Here is a 17564-nt window from a genome sequence, read left to right on the forward strand (position 1 = left end):
GGTTGTGTCACTGTTCCTGAGGTAAGAATGGATGCAGGCTGGAATGACAATAGAAATTACAAGGAATTATAATTATAAGGCATACCTTAAATGAAGCTACCTGCCAGAACCCTTTAGAGGGGTTTACCAAGTCCTGTTTGCAGAATTCTACACTCTCTTGTGTCTTTTAAACTAATTCTTGCCAATTAAGGTTATTAAATTCATTAATTCATTAAATTTTAATCTAAGTAAATCTGCTGAAGAGTCTTGATCTTCAAATTCTTAAATTACTTGCAGTCCAAACAGAAATGGGATGGCATATCCTGTACTGTATGGAGGGCTGTATCAGAGGATTTAGAGTGTATATCAGGCACCTGTTTAGTTTAATTACGTTCCTCAAGAGCTGTGTCCCTTGCATAAATTCACCAGTTGCACGAGGGTGTGTTGGACTCGGTCTCATCGTGGGATTGACTTTTCTCCTGAAGGGAAACAGTGCCACCTCCAGACTCAGCTGCTCGTTTTGAAAAGAGCAAGCTGTTGTTTCATTCCAAGGCATTACAGAAAACTGCTGGGTTTGAAAATATTCCAGTATTTATATTTTTTATAAGTTGTGTATAAAATAGCCCTTGGAATAACTGCTGACACATCCTTATAGCATCTTTTAAAGTAACCAGATGCCATTTTGACAGTATTAATGCTTAGTTCATTAAGCCTAATGATAGAGAAAAGCAATCGATATTTAACACTGGTTAATTTTCATTTGAAATTACACAAAAAGTCAAGGATCTACAGCTGTAATTACTTCACAGGAAAACTGAAAAGAGCTATGTCATTTTCTTGACTTTATTTAAAAAGTCCTTTATTGAAAGAGCTACTAAAAGGAAGGTAATAGCATTTTACACTCCTTTATCCTGTACCCAAGGGATAACTTTTCCTGTTCACCAGCAATTCTGATAATGTTAACAAGCCCTGTGGAAGACTATCATATAACTTGCTGCTCTGTTACAACAATAACCTTCAGCCACTTTTGGAAATGTGCTCTGGGTTGACAAGTATTCAATCATAATGTATTAACAGAATGAAAAAATACATCTATATACACTTGCTATCCTAATTAAATATAGCTGGGGACTGTGCTACGTGCTGGCTTCGTGTGGCACCATCTCAGCTATCAAAATATCTGAGGTATTAATGCACTCCAGGGCCAGGGAGGCAACTCCCAGTGAACTCACTGAAAATGAGGACTCAGGCGTTTCCATTCCCTCTGCAACTTGTGTGTTTTAATCAAGTTAATGCAACAACTCCTTAGATCAATCCAGGCAGCACAGGAGGTGACTCAGCCCTGTGCCTTCCCCAGCATCTCTGGCCAGGGCACATTTCAGAGCTCATCTCAGAGGATGGTGCCTCTCTAGTTCCTGTCCCAACACAGGTCCAGTCTTCTGACCAGCACGCTGAGCCTAAGGAAACATTTTTGATATCTTTAAATGCTGTGTAAAGGATTGCAAAATAATAAGGGGGTGTTTAAACACTTTTAATTATTAAAGGAGCAACTTTAAGAGAATGGATGTGTTAAAAAAATAAAAGTTATCACATTTTTGAATGATAATTTAGATGATAATTTCATGTTTAGAGTCATTTACCTGGCAACGTAAATAAGGGCTGAGGAGTATACTTGGTAAAGGTGAGACTGCTCAGGTGTGCAAAATTAAGTGTTTACAATATGTGTACTAGAGAGGAGAATATGATTTCTAAAGTAAACTTTGCCAAATGAGCTCTGAAGAAGTTTGAAAATTATTTTCTGGGTTAGATGTGAATTGCATCAAATAATGGATTTATTCCATAAAAAATTGCATAGAATTTAATTTTGCCTTTTGGCAGTGAGCCAGTAATTAACATCAAGAAATGCTGCTCTTGGTAGATTGTTTGAATTATTGGGAGGACCAGAGGAAACATGGCTCAGAGGAGGACACACCAAGGCATTACAACAGGAAATGAGCCATTCCCACGATGCTGCTATTGGCTGACAAAGTACCACCACAGAGATGAAAATACTTCATGGAAATGGTTTGTGCCTTAAAGCACCTTTGTACTGTGGGAAGAGGAGGGAACTTTTCCCCTTCAGCTGCCAAATAAATGCCTTTAAATAATCTCATTCCTACCTCCTTCTCTGTGCTAAGTCTGCTGCTGTGCCCCTGGAAACCCCAGTGTGAGGTGGCTGCAGGTGATTCCAGCAGGGCTCACCTTTTGGGACACCCAAAAATCACAGTGAGGACATTGGTCACTAAAGATAACTGCACACGGTGATCTCCTCAGGAGCTGTCCAGGTGCTGAAACTTTTTTTTTTTTTTTTATTTTTAAGGTCAAATGGTTCCAATGCATAAAAATCATGCACTGGAATGAAGAGAGCAGCTGAAGTTTGTGTAAATCTGGAAAACCAATGACAGAAAAAGCCTTTCCCTTTTCTCCAGAGCAGTTCACGACCTGCTCTCACACCTATCCATGATAAATGTGTTCACTCCTAGAGGAACTGAGTTGCTCAAAGCCACAATTAGCTTTCTGTGCAGTTCTCACAGTAGAAGCCAGGATGGTCATCACCTCAGTTCCCCCACACACAATGAAAAACTGAATAAAAAAATCAGCCCCTACATGCTGTCTGCAGTTAAAAATCTGGTTGATGTGGCAGTAACTTGAATTTCCTATGTTGACTATATCCACACATTAAAGCCATGTTTAAATGCTTATTCATTTTATTCTGCTTTTCTACTAACACCTGATCTTCATAGTGAGAAATGCATGACCTACAAGGCAGCAGGTCAGTGGGGAATAATGAAGGGCTTAATTACTTCCCCTATTTAGCATCAAACTACCAATTAGAAGCAGCTTCTGGGAAAGCCTGAAGCCCAAAGGGCAGAAAGGGAAAAAGTTCCTTAGGAGGATTTGAGTTTGCCATGGGAGAAATACATGAGGAAAGCCTGCTGGTACTGAGGTGAGTGCTAAAATGGTGGAGAATAACTTTGTGAAATTAGAATGGGGATGTTTAAAATGTCTGGTATTAAGAAGTTGTTACGAGGTAGTAATTCCTTGATGATTTATAGTTTTTCCAGTGAAGTGATTGCTAATGTGTCTTCTGGTGCTGTCTCAGTGATTTCAGGGTCTGAGAGGTGTTTTTTGCCCTAATATCTACAGTTTATTATTTACCTGTTCTGTATTTGTTTTAGAGTTTCAAATATCTTAAAGCAACCTGAGCATTAAAGCAAGAGATGTGTTTAATGTGATTCTTCAGCTGGCAACTGTATCAAATTTATTTTTGTCTTCCCAAATTCACATGGAAATCTGAGGTGCTATACTCTATCAGAAATGGCTATTAATAAACATTAGCTAGTTTGATGATTATGAATAGTGTCACCAAGCAATTAAAATTTAATTGAGCATTAAATAAAGTCCATTTACTGTAAAGTATTGCCGTTTGAGTTTGAAAAACAGCCTTAACAACAAGTTTTTTCACAAAGCATTAATTGGCTTGTAGTTTCTAGTTTCAAAACAGAGGAAGGTATTTTCTCTGGAAGCTTAGGGAGATTATTAAAAGGAGGATGAGGTTAGTTTAGGTACTTTGGGACCCATTTTCTCCATTGTAAATTTAGTTTTCAGCTTTTCCCTATTTTGCACACCTCAGCACGAGGAGTGAAAATGAAGCTGGCAGGCCTCAGCATTGCAGTTCAAACCTTACATGCTTCACTCCTTGTTTCAGCTGTCCTCAAAAAATAACTGGTTCTCAAATTTTTCATAGACATTATCTAAGACACAAACTTGGCTTATGAGTTGTGGAGTGAAATCACATGGGGATGGACTGATACAAAGTGCACAACCATAGCAAGAACAAACATTCCTCTCCATGGTGTTCGTTGTGGTGAGGCCTTAGGATTTTAGCTTTTATATTTTCACATATTTGTAATCCTGCAGTTCTTCAGTGTATAACTCTAAACTCCACGTATAGTGTGAGCTGCTGCTTTCCCATTTTGGTCAAACAATTCCTCTCCAGGCCAAGAGACACCTGACTGCCTCGGGCCCCAGAAATGGACACAAAAGTGAGTTGAGGGGGAGAAAATTTGTGGTAAATGACTTCATTACCTGAAGCTGTAATTGGAAAATTAACCCCCTATATGCAAATGGCCCAAACTTATGGAAGTGTGAAAACCCTTGACCCGTTGTCTATTGCCCCCTTGGGGGGTTTCATCTGCCCAAAATGTACCTGAAGACCCTTCAATAAATATAACAGCTTTTTATTCCCTTAATTTCATCTGGCCTCTGTGTTTAGGTAGCCCCAAAAGGCATCAGTGAGAGCAGGCTGGCTTCCCCTGCACGAAGCAGAGAAGCAATGGGCTGCACCCTGGTGCCACTGTGACTTCTCCTGTCTCCATCTTCCCTCTCTATAAAACACCCAGGGCTGATGCACTTTTTTGAGGAGAGGTTTAGCTCATACGCAGTAAAGGTGGACAGGCTCATTCACTCTGAAACCTGAGGGGTTTAAATAAAATCTCTAAGGCAACTATAAACCTAAAAATCTCTGCTATTTAGGATATCTGCGAGCCAGCTTCCAAGGAGCATTTCTTTTGTAAATCATCTCTTGGAATATGCAATAGGATTGGCTTCCTAGGAAGCCACTAACTGGTCTTTTCTCCTCTGACTGTCCTGTTTCCAATACATTCCCTTCCTGCACAATAAATGTTTACTGAGTTGACTAGTAGGGTAGCAAAACTTAAATTGTCATACTATTGATTAAACCATCCTCATTTTCTCCACTGTTGGAGGAAATAGCATACTCTTACTGCTACTGACTTTATTCTGTGTGCAGATAAACTCCAAAGCAAGGTTTGGATTGCACATTAATTGACTTTTCTCCTGTAATAGATGTTATGGCATCTATACAGAGCCTTACACACAGCAGTCCCTTCCTGTACCATATTTCAGAGGGGAGACTGCTGGACTCTTGCAGACATGTATTGACTGCATTGGGCCTCACAATCAGTAAATTCTTGTTTTCCTTCTAGAAGAAACACAATAAAGCATTCTGGTACAATCTCCTCAGTTACTCTTTTTAGGTGCAATACGTGAATATTTCAAATTTTCTCTTGAAACTTCTATTAGTTCTGCTCTGTAGTTGAAAGACCTTAAGTAAATTGGATGTACTCCCTTGATTGCTGCAATATTCTTATCTGGTGGTGCTGAGTGGAGCATCTTGCACCAGTATGGGCTGTTTGAGATATTGGAGGGGATTTGTGTGCAGCTGCCAAGCCATTCTGTTCACTTTTTAATTACTTTTCTGAGCAGAAATTACATATCTTTTCCTTTTTCCCAGAGTATGTTTAATATTTGTTTTATGATAGCTGAATAAACTGGGTATTCTCTTTGCTTCTAAAGGTTATTAACATTGTTTGAGATGTATTACTATCCTAATTGCATTCTTTCATCTCTTCAATATTTATTTTTCTGAAACTCATTGGAGTGAAGGTCCCAATTCCTTTGAGTCAGCTGTCCTTATTTTTACTGTGAGCACTTTGCAGAGCAGGGCAGAGCCCTCAGGGTCAGGGATTGATCAAGCACTGAGGTTGCCAAAACCCCAAGAAATGTGCAAGTGGTGCAAAGGAAGGGAGGAAGGAGGGTGTGGGTGTGATGGGACCTTTAGGAGTACCTGGGCCGACCCTTTTTTGAAAATGAGCTCCCAAAGAAAAGGTTTGTAAATTAAAGCAAGCAACCAAGAAATAACAGCTTTTCTTTTGAAGCCTGAACTGGCATAATTAGTTTTTAGAAGACAATAGGCAGGACAAAAAACTCTGTAGACATTTTATTTTTCTCTTTTTTCTTCAAAAAACTCTGTAGATATTTTACTTTTCTCTTTTGTTCTCAGTTAGATACTACAATACAGTTGTTCATAAGTTTTAGAAGCCAACTGATTCTGGTATTTTCAGTTTTCATCTTTAAAGTTCTTTTGTCAATAAATGTAACCTTGAGCTGCTTTGTACTGTTCATTCTCTCTGCTGACTCCCAAAAGAGGTAACTCATGGTTCCACTGATTTCTTAGGAAACTGTGCTCCAGGCACAGATAATGGGTGTTGGTGTTTTCTCAAGGACAGCTGGGATTTCATCTCAGTAGTGGAACTGTCAAATTTCTGTTCTATTATTCTTTCCTGGTGGTTTTTTTCATACAGGGAATTTAAAACCATTTTTTTAACCAATATTATCAGTTTGAAAAATTCCATGAAAATTAATTGAAGATTTTTGAAGACAATTTAAATTAATCTCAGCTTATTATGAGAAGCAAGTGCAGCTTCATTTTGGATGGCTTTTTCAGAATGGCATGTGGAATGGGTTTGTTTTTAGCAACACTAAGATAAGCTTTTGATTAGTTATCAGAGTCACATTTGACTACTCAGGTCTGAGGAATGAGGAAGGACATTGGGGTGGTGAGAGACTTCTCTGAGTTGGTAATGTGTTGTTCAAAAATAAATACATTTTTTGAATATCCACAATTGCACTTGATATTGATTTTTGTTTCCCTGTGAAGCCCAGACTTAAATCATCTAACCAAGCTTCTGATAAAAGAAATAATACTCAAAATGAGTGGTTACTTTGGGTAGTGGATTCCAAATTTTTCAAGTGAACTGTATGTTGTAACGACTTTCACATCATGTATTGATATAAAATTAATCAAGTTTATGTCCCCTGTCAGTACTCAGCCATAATAAATGACAGGCTCTCGTGGTGCCAAACCATCCAAGGGATTATTTGCTATAGGCTTTGTCAGAAATCTGCTGACATTCAATGAGTTCTTGACTACGGCTCAGATACAAAATTCCAGTTTTGTGTCATATATGCATGAGTTCTTCTTTCAGGCTGTTTTGGCTTTCTGCAGCTGTTAAAAGGTCAGAGGTAATCAGATAAGCCAGTAGGATGCTATCTGTCATTATAATTGACTTGAGCCATCATACAGAGGAAATCATGCTGAATAACAATACTGACATTTAAAGTGATGCTGTGGTGGTTGTATTATTGCAAATGTAGCCCATGTTTAGTTACAGCAGATCTTGAAATTTCTCCTGTGCAGAATCAAGTGCTCGAAGGTATTAAATTTTTATGTCTGCTTATGTGAGAATCATCTCAGCTCTCCAGAAATTATGTTCCCAGAATGATGTGATTTGGTTAATTCAGTTTGGAGATGTTGCCGTGCACAATTTATTTTATTTTCAGATGCATAATGGAAGTATTAGTAAAATGAAACTTTTGCAGCTGGCATTTTGAATGTTTCTGCCAGTGAAAAATATTAATAAAGCAGTCAAAACTTGTTTTCCACAACACTGTTAAATGTTTGTCATATGTCTAATTGAGTTAACTCCAGGTATTCATATCTCTTGCTCTCTGGTGAACACATTTAGAATTTATGAAGTAAATTTTCAGGGTTCTTGGTAGTGATTCTGTATTTTCTCCTCCAGAGTAAACTGAGTGTGTACAAAATGTCATGTGTACCTGTATTTTAGCTGCAGAGATACTATTTATTATTATTTTTTAATATTGTTATGTAAATTTTAGTGCAGAGAACTACAGCGGAAAAGTATTTGCAAGAACCACTTGAGGAAAATCACTGAATTTCCTTTTAATGTTCAGGTTTCTCTGTGTATTTTTATACCACTGAGCACTGTTGATGAAAGGATCAGAGTCCATCCCCTTGCCACTGCCCTTGTCAATTTAATGTGAACACAGTTCTCTATAAAAAGAGCTTGGAGCAGTGAAATGTTTGAGAACCAAACCATCAGATATTTGGAGGATTTCACTGACTATCGTGATGGAGAAATCTTTTTCTTATTTCCATACAAAAATGTTGATTTTTCTGTGACTGTAACAATAGACACATGTCCTTGCAGAATGTATCAGCTTTCGTGACTTATTCTTTGTGAGTAAATTGAATATTGGATTTTCATGGTTTGCTATGGCAATCAATTCTTAAGTCTGAATTCTATGCAGGACATGCAAGCAATTTTGGGATGTTTGGCATAACCTTCTAGTGCTCTCACTTTTAAACGTTGTTCACTCATAAAATGTCAAATAATAACATTTATTTTAAAAAATCTTCAGTTTTTGTTCTGTAAAGCTGGTTTTATACAAATGTTTCAGCAAAGCAACTGAGTTCTCACACGAAACATGAACCTAAGTGGAAAAAAAAAATTAATAATAATTTCTAATAATTGCCAAAAAGAGTGAAAACCTATGGTATTTAAAGAGTCATTAAGGTAGCTTGTCTGAAAATAAAATCCAAGGGCTTGGGGTGGGTCTGGAGCAGTGACACAGTTTTCAGTATTGGCAATTACCCACCTTAAAGGATGTGCTTGATGGGCTGTGCCGCATGAGGACAGGGGTCTAGTAAAGCTTAAATAAGGAGCTGCTCAGTTTCTCATGGAAGTGGCTTTCCAGTTGTTCTAATTTATCATTCCAACTTCCCTGCATTGTTAGGAAGATGTATTGACATGTTCTGCATAACTTTCTGATTTTTTTTACACATCCTACTGCACAAACTTCATCAGTGGGTGAATGGCATTTTTTGACCCTGGCATTTTTCATCTCCCTAGCAGCTCTGTGTGCTTTTCCTGGAAGGGCGTCCATACTGGAAGAAATCATAAATTTCAGTGTGACTCACTAAAAAGAAAAGATGGTCTTTAAAATGTAGGCTTTTAAATGACAAGTCACATCACATTTTCATTTATGCAAGGCCTGTACCCTTTTCTTTCAAATTGGAAAAGGCTCTCCTGTGTGAGTTAAATACCTCACTAATTAATCCCTAGGTAAAACAGGCTTTAGCTGACAGCATTTAGCTGCTACTGTCAGAGCAGCTCTCAGCTCTGTGGTTTTTCACTGTATTCTGTGCAAATGAGAATGGTCTGGGCTCCATGTGTGTGAATAATGATTCTGGGTGGCCCTTCTTTATCATGGGACCATTGAGGCTGGAAAAGACCTCCAAGATCATAGAGTCCAACCTTTGACCAAACCTCCCCAGACCATTTCTCAAGAGTTTAGGAAAAAATGTGAGATTCTAACATTTAGGCCTAGGGCTAAACTAATTCCATTTTTTTTTCTTGAACATCTTTTTTTCATCTGGATAAAATTAATGTGAATATTTGCAAGGAATTTTGTACCTCTGATGAGACTTGTAGCAGCTTCACTTGTGCAACTGGTCTGCCACACTCCCCCTTGAGCATGTGCTCTCTGGGTCTGGGCAGGTTAATTCCAAGCCTGTGCAAATAACAGGTTTCCTTCCAAGGTTCATTTGGGGAGCCCCTGATGGCAAAAGGTTTGACTGAGTGGGGAATCGGTTTGAAAGTGTTAATTAGCATGAATTTGAGACATATGTAATAAAACATGAGGTGATCTATGATGTGCATGTATAATCTGCCTGTAATTTGACACTGAAAATAGTCAAGGGCCACAGACCACGGACTGACTGAAATGTGGTGTAACACAGAGTGATACAGGGGTTAGTATCAGTCTGTCTTTGCAGAAAACATAATAAAAAAAGGCTGGTTTTATAAATTATTGAAAAGCAGACTTTGAGACATGCTTTCTAAGCAGTTGTATTTGAAAGTGCCATCAGTGAGGCTGGAACCTCAGTGATCTGAGGTCACCCCACTGGCCTGGTGCCTGCTCTGGCACACGGCAGCAGCTCTGGGTGTCGTGCAGGACACTTTGGATGTGAAGTTGAGAGACTTATTGTAAACAAATCAGCATTGTTCCTGCTCTGCCTGTCTGGGGGAGGAAGATAGGAGCTGCTGCCTCAGTCCTGTTTGCCTGGGTCAGCTGGAGCTGTGCTGTAATGTGGCAGCACCAGCACTGCAGGCTGCTGATTAGGCTGAGCTTGGACACTGATGCACTTCTTTGCCACTACTGAATACAGTAGTTGATAAGGGCTTTCTTTTATTTTTCTGTTTTTTAAATTATTTTTGTGCTCTTTTTTCCTCTAAATATTAGCCCTGAAAACAGCTGATAAATTAAATGGCCTACCAGTTGGTGAATCAACATGTTGATAGGCAGCAAGAGCCAGAAACAATCTGTGTGAGACATAGCAATAAAATATGCTGATCAATTCATAATGAATATTCAGCCAGAGACATAACAGAAATTCATGAAGACAAATATGTGCTGTGCTTTGTAGCGTCATCTTTCCATCTGGAAAACCCAGCTACTGCTAGATATGCTAAAAATAAAAAACCTGCATCCCAAACTCCTCACAACTCAATAGATAAAATCTTGGGGTTTGTATTCCTGTTACCTTCCAATGGAGAAGGAGTTGAGGTTGGGAGGGGTAACAGAACTGTGATGAATGGAAGGGGCACAGAGGAAGTGAAGCTTTGAGAGTGCAGAATTTTCTCTCAAAAATGGAGAAAGCTGCCCAAGTTGGACCAGAGCAAGAGGGGGCTGTGTGGGTTTGGCCAGGGAGCTGATACAATCTCCTTGTGCTCCACACAGGCACTGGAATGCCTCAATCATCCTCATCAATAGTTATTTAAAGTTTAGCAGACCTCAGTATGAGACCTCCCTGGCTTTTTTTAATGTTAAATGTATTTTATAGGAGAATGGGGAAGATTACATAAGTATTGAGCTTTGAAGTTCCATAATCTGTAATTACATTGCTGCCTTATAGTACCTGGTAATTTAATTTGTGAACTCTGTCTTGTTGGCTCTGTTTGCTCTCCTGTCCCATTCCTTCCCAAGGAGCTCAAGAACTCGGTGATTGTCTGAAGGTTTTCATGAGGATAAAGCCAAAGGCTGAGGAGTGGGAGCTCTGGGGGGTTGTTTAGAGTTTTTAGAGAACTGATGGCTTTTTGAATCTTCCCTTAGAACTGGTAAATTATATTAAATTATTAATTTAATACGCAGGTTGGAGAAGTCAGTCTTGGAATAAAAAGAAGCTGCTGCTTGAACCCCTATTTAAATATTCTTTGTCAATAAAGATGTCAAAAGATAAACATATCCAGATTGTGAATAGCAGTTTTCACTGTAGTAAAGGAACTGATTCTTGATAAGGAAACACTGTTGAACTCAGAAAAATACATCAAACTCACTTCAGAGTCTAATAAATATTATCTAAGTATCTTAAAAATCAGGCATGGCATTTGCTGCCCTGGTCATCCATGTTTTCTGGCATTTGTATGAGGAACCACTATTAAGTTGTGACTTCATTTAATGTTCCGAGCGGAATTTTAGGTTAGAAGCAAATCGAAACCAATGTCTACTTCCAGATTTCATTATCTTGAACTAATGAGGTTTTGACCTTAAATGAAAGAAATGCCACGGGATCAGCTGACTGCAATGTGATTTACTTCCCCCCCAGCCCCTTGTCATGGATTGCAGAGAATTGCCAAAAATTCATCGTAGATCCAACATATAATAAAAAAAATATTAGTCCTTAATTATTTTGACAGGTAATTGTGAAATTTACCTCTTGGGGTGGTAGTTCTTTGAGAAGTGAAGTCTTCAGCTGTCCCTTTTTGCCTGTAGGACCTTGCATAAAGCTGTGCCTTGCAGTGTCACTGGTGGTGCTGTGCAGAGGGGCAGCTGTCCCTCCCTGAGGCTCAGCCCTGGGGTCACTCCAGCCCCTCCAGAGAACAGAAATGTGCTGCTCTACAGCAGCACCAGCTCTTTGCTCTGCTGCCTTCCATTTATTTACAGCTCACAGGAAACCTCTGAGAGCTCTGCTTTGAATTACTGCAACTCCCTAAGCCCAAATACCCAGAGATAATGCTCAAAGTTGTCGGGTGCATTCTCGCATTCTCCTTTGGTGTCCTGAGCCACGCGTCAGGAGTGTGGAGTAATGAGGCTGCTGGTGTAGTTCTGCAGCACTCTCTTGATGGATATCCCAGCCAGAATGCCCATCCACCATTTGTGTTTGATGTGGGAATGTTTGATATGCAGAAAGCGTTTCCAGTATTCACTAAAAGCACTTGTAAGGGTAAAGATGATCTTATACCACTGTAATAAATTGTGTGTGGAAGTTTGGTATGAAAGGCTGTAAAGTGCTTAAAGCCCAAACAATTTTTTCACTTATTACTTCACCCTGCAAATTTATACACAATTTTTATCAGAGATTTTGCAAACCCTCCTTATTAGTGATTTGCATACTAAATGTGGATTTAAATGAGGATGCATTTGTTCCTTTTGTTATTCTATTACCAATTTAAGAAGCAAGGGAGAAGTTCAATAGTGTCCTGCATCTTGCTGTTCAAAAATACTGTGCTACATATCTTCTCTAATTTAAATTTTATTCAAATAGAATACTAAAAATGATCCATTAAGTTTACTCCTTAACCTCACCTTCTTCTAACCTCTCTGAAAGAGCAAAACATAGCCTTAGCCTTTGAATTCATGAGGCTTTTCCTTTCTCTTCTTCTTCCCTACCATAACAAAATAGGAAGTAGTGAGAAAAAAAGGTGTTGGAATGAAATAACCCTCCATGTCTGGAGCTGATGTGATGAGGCATTAGAACCCTGAACTGGAACACGGGCATTGAACTATTTCTTGAACCCTTTGCTATCCCTTTTTCTTGGTGCTTTTCAAAAAGGCACAATCCAGAAGTGAATAATGTGCCAAGATCACTGTGGCAAACAAGTAGTTCCTAAAAATCTTTATTTCTACATTGTTTCTCCAGTGTATTATGGAGCCATATTAGTTGATTACTCCTTCCAGGAATACAAATTTTTCTTTCCAAGAATTTATTTCATTGTACAGTAAGTGCAGAGCCCTGAACACAGTTTATAACTGGTGTCCCATGCTCAATACAGATGGATGCAAACTGCAACATCCATAAAATGCAATGGAGCCATTTTATGTAAACAGCCTAGAAACCAACAGTTTCTTTAGCCATGGAAAATATGACTGCTTGTCCTGAGTACTGCAGAAGCTCAGAATAAATGTTACTGATGAAATGAGAAAAATAAGTGGATTGTCCATGTACAAAATCTCACTAGAAGCCAAAAGATGTTTCTAATTGATTAGTAGTAAGGTTCTACAGCTTTCCACTGGAATTAGTGAGAGCCAAAATCCAATTACCTTTGTGCTAGTCTGTGGCCAAATGGATGATGTTATTGCATAAGGCAATAACAGTAAGGAACTAGATTAGGTATATTGTTGTTTTCATGAATTTTCACTACATCACTTTCCAGGGAAAGGCATCAGTGGTATTTTGCTGATACAAAGAGTCCTTTTTAGGACAAGGCTTGTAAGCAGAGCTAATGTCTGTGATTACACCTGATGTAAGGAGGGATAGGGGAAGAAATGCTAAAACCAAATACAGACATAAATTCTAAAAGAAAATAAAGTTTTGGCATGTAAAACACAATTTTAAGATTAATTAGATTGAATATCTTGAAAGCAGCAATGATCTAAGTAAAGACTTCAATAGTAGGAAAGGTCCATAAAAGATCTGAAATGGATTCTGTTGTATGGCTGCCTATTATATCAACAGAATGCTTTCAGTGCTGTGTATTTAGAATGAGCCACTTAGACATCCACATCTGAAATTTTCATTTATTTTAGATATTACAATGACCTCTGAATTGAGTCAGGAAATGAATAGCTCATAATGAGCTCTGATATAAGGTTTATTGCCTCGCTTTACAGCTGTTACACGTGTAGCCATTAGTAAGTCAGGGCTGGAATGAAAATTCTTGGATGTCTCCTGGAATTCTTTGTCTGGATATCTGTGCAGGGAGCCCAAAGGAGTTGTGTGGGAATGGTGGTGGTTTTCCTAAGTGTTCCCCTTCTTGTCAAGCACTGGGTCTCTTTCTGCAGAAAATGCTGCAGCTGCAGTACCAGAGTCCTGATCACACCAGATGACTTTTTCAAAGTCAAAGAGAGTTTTCAAGCCCTTCTGATAGCAAGTGGACCAGGAGGCAGGGAACTGTTTCTCAGACTGCTTTGATTTGCCACCATAAAAAAGTTTACCAGGGGAAAAGAGTAGCTTTGTGGAAGAAAAATGAGGCTGCTGCCATCAGGACTGGTTCCTAATCACCTTTCATCATTAAAACAATTTCTCCAGACTCTGCAGGTTGTGTGCACTAGCACTAGTTCTTGCCAGCTCTCAAAAGCTGAATCTTAAATACCTTATTTCCTACCAACCAGAAACATGCCCGAAGCAAATGGCTGTTCAGTCACCTGAAATCAAACTCTCTCAATCATTCCTGTCGAGGTTACACAGCTAGTGAATCCGAAAAAAACTACAAATAAATCTTTTGCTTAATGACGTGAGCATGCAGGCTTGACTGAGGTTCTGTTTCCTGGTCCAATTAATGTTTAGAACACACCTCAGATGCAGGTTCTGTCACTGCAACTTTCTCATTCTTCTTCTGTAATACATTTTCCTTCCCTTTAACCAATAAATCAGTCTTCTGCTTCATCTAATGTTTCCTGCTTCACTTGGCTCTTGCTGCAAAGATACAGGAAAAGAGTGGGTACAAACACATCTTTAATCTGAGGCTCAAGAGAATTAATTCCTTTTGACTTCGTGTTGAGGTAAGGGAAAATTCAGTGAGCTATAAGGACTAGAAAGGTCACACAAATAAGGATCCCAAACAATGCCATCACATATATACAGGAGTAATGAGGAAACTGTGCTAATGACTTTGAGTAATAAGATTAAATGTGTTTGCACTTAGTCTTTGGTTTCCCTTTAGTTATGGTGTGCACAGAAACAGGGATTGGCAATTTCTCTGTGGGAGCTGCAGGGGGAGGGTTGATATCCTTTGGGGGGAAAAACTGCTGAATCTCACTATACCACCAAAGAAGTGGCACGTGGTTTATCAAAGACAAAACTTAAGTGATATTCCTACTGAGAGAGGTTGTGGAAATACAAATCATTGAAGTAATTTTTTAATTTAATTATCCCTTAATTTCTTTAATGTACTGATGCAGTTTACTTGGCTATCTTTGTGCCTTGTTTATTTAAAAAATGTTTAGATACTGGAATATAATACAATATTGCCATCTAGTGAAAGGAGAAAAAAAGTCCAGCCAAAATGATCCTTTGATGCATAAAAATGTTAATATGGTACTTAGAAATTAACACCTCAGAACACTGGGATTTTGCAACTTTGACAAACCCATGCTGATCACTTGTAGTTTGATTTTGTTTGCTCAGGGTTTTATATTTTTACATTCAGTGAGATTCTTTGCTGCTTTTTTCCACAATTTTTCACCCTTCTGTACTTCCACATGAGTGTTTGTGCTGTGTTACCTGCTAAATCTGCCAAGTAGTTTCACTGCAATTCCATGAAAACACATTAATATCCACACTCACTTTAGAGTAGCTCCAAATCATAGGAAAACAAAAATGTTTTGCAGAGATTTACCAGGATTTCTTTGGTTCATAGGAAGTTTTCTTGTTTCACACAACTGTGGATCTGCCCACAAAAACCATGAACACCTGAGCCACACAAAGTTTGCCTCCCAAACAGATCCAGGTTTGGGATTCCTCACGAGTTTCTCTTGTGTTCTCCTGTCATGAAAAAGTTGCTCAATCTTTGTGTGGTACCCAAAGCCTTCAGTGATAATCACAATTTTTGTTTCCGTGTTCAAGAAGAGCCTGCAAATGTCAGATGATGTTTATACCACACTTGTTAAAATCTAAAGACCATTTCAGTGAGGACAGAGACACTTTGTGCAAGGGAATTACCAAGTCACGAGGCTGAGCCTTGCAGTGTCACCCTGACTTTGTGTTCCTGTGCTGGCACCCAGCCACACTGGGCAGGTCACATTTTGAACTGTCTGGGGAAACAACCATGACCTTGCATGATAATTTTATTTTTTTTTTAAGTCTAGTAAGAAAATATTTAAAGGATGTATGTATTACCTTTAAATATTTTCTTACTAGACTTAAAAAAAAAAAAATATTACAGAAGGGAATTTATTACAAAAGGGAAAAGAGTAGAAACACGTCTTTAATCTGAGGCCTATTTCCCAAACAAAAGGACTGCATCATATGATCCATCTTTAGAAACATTCTTTCCTTCTTCTGATGATTTTCCTTTTTTTTTTTTTTTTTTTACCAGAGGTATTCATATTTTGAGTCTGGATTTTATAAAAGTTTTCAAAATAATCTATAATAAAGATGATAAATTGCATATACCTTTCATGTAATAACCATCACTTTTCCAAAGCACTGATTTTTTTGCTGAAATTATGGCTTTGCATTACGAAGTGAAGATGTCATTTCTTGAATTACACTGCATATGTTGGCAATGTTTTTTAATGTGAATTTAAAAATACAACAATTTGTTTGGAGAAAATGTTTTTTTGAAAAAGCTCAAACAATTTTTGTCAGATGCTGACCTCAATTGCAAAAGACATTTTCAATTAAGGAAAACGTTTATATAGTTAGCAAGCTGTCATTCAGTAAAACTCATTTTTTTAATTAAACAGATGGTGATAACAAAGAAATTAATGAACACATACTTGCTTGCCTGCTATCCTAATTTGCATTTCTAAATTATTCAGGTTATGCAGCAATTAAGCTTTAATTGCTTTTAGACAAATGAATATCTCAGAATGAATGACAAATTATGACGAAATTGTCCAAGAAGCATGGTGTGTTCTAATGCACATGCTATTTTATTTTTGTGGCAATTTTAGAAGCCTGAATGTGGGCCTGGAACGTTGCAGTGCAGATTTCCTGGGCTGGCTCTTTGCTCCTTGTGCCCCTGGCCTGGGCAGGTGAGAACAATGTAAAATGTAAAATTGGCACGACTTTGAAAGCTGCAGTGGGATGGTTTGGTGGGGGTTTAGGGTCTCCAGTCCTCTGCTCGGGTAGAGAGGGGTGAGGAAATGACATCAAGTGATCATCACAGCTCTTCCAGTTGGGTTTGTGCTGCTTGGTTTGTAGGTAATGCTTGAGAAAGAATGTCTGATTTACCAAGCTGGTTTAGAGGGGGAGAGCACTAAAAGCTGGGTTTAAGACAGGGAACTTATACAGGGTGAGGGTTAGTCTGGGCCCAAAGAAATCATATATAATTATAGCACCCTGGTTTGCTTCTTTCTCTCATTTGTGGCTTCCTGCCTTCTCCTTGGAGCAGCTACATGAACCATAAACACAAATCTTGTGACGCCATTGCAGGGCTTTCTTCATTACATTTTTATTGATGAAACCAGCTGAACATCCAGCTCAGCCTCGGTGGGTTGGGCTCACTGCACCAAAGGGAAACCGAGGATTTTATGGCCTTTTTGTGCCTTAAATATAGCAGACAATATCTTTGTGCATTAAGGTTTCAGGTTGGATAGTTTAACTGGGGCTTGGAACTAGAGGGTGTTGAAGGTCCCTTCCAACCCAAAGCATTCCATGGCTCTGTGGTAACTGGCACAAGACAGATGTCTTGTAGATTTACATTCAAAAAATAAGAGAAAAATACTATGATTGTTACATATCCTATTCCTTACTAAAAGGAGGGGATTTGACAGCATCGGGCACAATAAATGCTTCAATTACTTTATTTTCTATTTTAGTCATGCTTTTAAACAGTCCACAATCCAACCTTAAAGCCAAACTGAAGTGTCTT

The 17564-nt window shown here is 38.6% G+C and overlaps 1 long non-coding RNA gene across 1 annotated transcript in view; it reads left to right on the forward strand.

Annotated features, from left to right (window-relative positions):
- Positions 1-2351: 2351 nt before the first annotated feature.
- The window catches only part of LOC135304251 (uncharacterized), a 92643-nt gene continuing 77430 nt past the window's right edge, over positions 2352-17564 (forward strand). Inside the window, exon 1 of the long non-coding RNA XR_010365687.1 lies at positions 2352-2965. This is a non-coding gene — a long non-coding RNA (uncharacterized LOC135304251). The remainder of the gene's footprint in view (positions 2966-17564) is intronic.

The sequence above is a fragment of the Passer domesticus genome, chromosome 7 (assembly GCF_036417665.1).
Source record: "Passer domesticus isolate bPasDom1 chromosome 7, bPasDom1.hap1, whole genome shotgun sequence".
In the NCBI taxonomy this organism is placed as follows: Eukaryota; Metazoa; Chordata; class Aves; order Passeriformes; family Passeridae; genus Passer; species Passer domesticus.